The sequence below is a fragment of the Arachis duranensis genome, chromosome 2, assembly GCF_000817695.3.
Source record: "Arachis duranensis cultivar V14167 chromosome 2, aradu.V14167.gnm2.J7QH, whole genome shotgun sequence".
Classification (NCBI taxonomy): domain Eukaryota; kingdom Viridiplantae; phylum Streptophyta; class Magnoliopsida; order Fabales; family Fabaceae; genus Arachis; species Arachis duranensis.
The window spans coordinates 54,831,818-54,833,858 of record NC_029773.3 but is presented as its reverse complement, the minus strand read 5'-3'; the positions used below and the strand labels follow the sequence as shown (position 1 = coordinate 54,833,858).

At 32.1% G+C, this 2,041-nt stretch overlaps 1 pseudogene; it reads right to left on the bottom strand.

Moving 5' to 3' along the window:
* Positions 1 to 622: 622 nt before the first annotated feature.
* LOC127744936 (ABC transporter B family member 28-like) lies at positions 623 to 1,693 on the bottom strand (annotated as a pseudogene).
* Between the last annotated feature and the right edge of the window lie 348 nt (positions 1,694 to 2,041).

Below are 2,041 nucleotides of genomic sequence, written 5' to 3'. Positions count from 1 at the left end.
ATATGAAAGAATCAAAATACATATATGAGAGAATCAAAATAATTGTGACAACAAAAAGTAAAATTTATCTTTGTTTTTTTTTTTTTGCTACTTTTTCTCTAAGTCTTTGTAAAAATAAGGGAAATATAAGGATAATCTCAGTTTTAACAGCCAACTGCTAATATAAGTATTATGTAATTTACTCATGAGAATTACACAGATGAGTAACCAAATAAAATTACCACTAACTAAAGTATGGCATTAGCAAGGGTTAGTACCTGCAGCATGGAACACCTGTGTTTATCAATACTTCAGGTGACATCACTGTGTTGATCAATAAGCTTGCATGAATGATTTGCAACTATTCATATTCATATTCATACCTTCTCTAAAATTTGGGAAGAAGATTCACAAGCACATTATAGAAGTATACATAGCTTCTCTAAAATTTGTATGGCTCTTTGACTAGCAGCTCTATATTTTTTAACCTAAGACAAAAACAAATATAATTAACCATAAAGTACATATAATACAGAAGAAAATAGAATTTTATCAAAGTCACTTTTGCATCAATTGCACAAAAAAGTAAATTGCACATTTAAGAATTAAAATTCAACCTACTCAGAAATTTACAAATTTAAACTTATCTCCATGTAAAGAATAATATGAGCTTATCAATAGAGACAACCAGGACCCATTCGCTCTTGTCAAATGTTCTTACATCCTCTCCAGCAACCGTTATGTAACCTCTTGCTGGCTGCATAATAAAATACCATTTGGCACCATCAATTCTCGAAACAACAAAATAGAATGAAACTTCAACTATCAACTTATGAAATAGAAGCTAAACCTCAAAGAATCGAGCCAATAGCTTCAATATGGTACTTTTGCTTGCGCCACTAGAACCTACCAGTGCAGTTACAGTTCCACAATTTAGTTTTAAATTTAACCGCGTAAGATTTCCACATCTGGCCTTAAAGGATAAGAGAAATAGACATCTGCAGTATAAAATAGGCAGGTAAGCATACTTAGAAAGAGAAAAGGAAAAAGAAATATATTGTGTTAACGTGATACTTAGTCGTCACTCTATTTATTATAATAAGACAAGTTCACATGCATGAGTTTTGTTACATAATACATTAAAACAAACTTTAGATTGGATAGTTCCTCGCAGGAAAACTAAATTAAGGAGAAAAAAATTAAGATAATAAAGCTTGCACTGAAGAACATTAGCAAACATGGGTCTTGAAGCAGTTAAGCTATTCATTAGAAAAGCACAACGGAGTGGATACGAAGAATGATGCAATAGAGATACCTTCAAGACAAACATCTCCAGACCAAGACAAGCTAAACAAATTGCTAGATGTTTTTAGTGCTGACATGTAATGCATTTGGTTCTTCTCAGTTGAACTATTAGAGAGAAATAATTTATATTTCTCTTCATCCACTGCTTTCTATTGTCTTAGTTCTCTTTCTAAGCCGTGAGCAAGAGAATAATCAACCTGAACTCCAGAAAAAATAGAGTTAATCTTGTCAACAAATGCAAAAGCTCCTCGAAGATCCCCAACGGTATTAATGAGTCCTTCAACCTAAATGATATAATATCAGACAGTCAAGTGAAGATCAAGAGATAAGATGAAATAAATAACAAGTCACAACTTAATTTCCTTACAGCGAATGTTAAAGTGAAAGTATATCCAATAAAAGATGCCATAGCTCCTATAAGTAAGAAATGGTTGTCATCATCCTATAATACATTAAGGTTTAGATACAACATTATAAAGACGAACATAATTATACCTTGTAAGAGAATATTTTCCCATCAAATTTGACTTTGGGGCTTTTCCTCATATTGTCAAAAACATCTTTGTTTGCCCTCATATCTACATAGCAAGCCTCGTTTATCAGTTCTGGTGTAAAAGCCTGCCTCGTCTGCAATCAAACACAACTATAACAGTCACTAAGTAACCTCTAACATTCACCAATCTTGAAAGGGCTAAACACTACTTGAGAGAAAAATTATGTAGTTAGCAACATGATTTTGATATAGATATCAATGTAC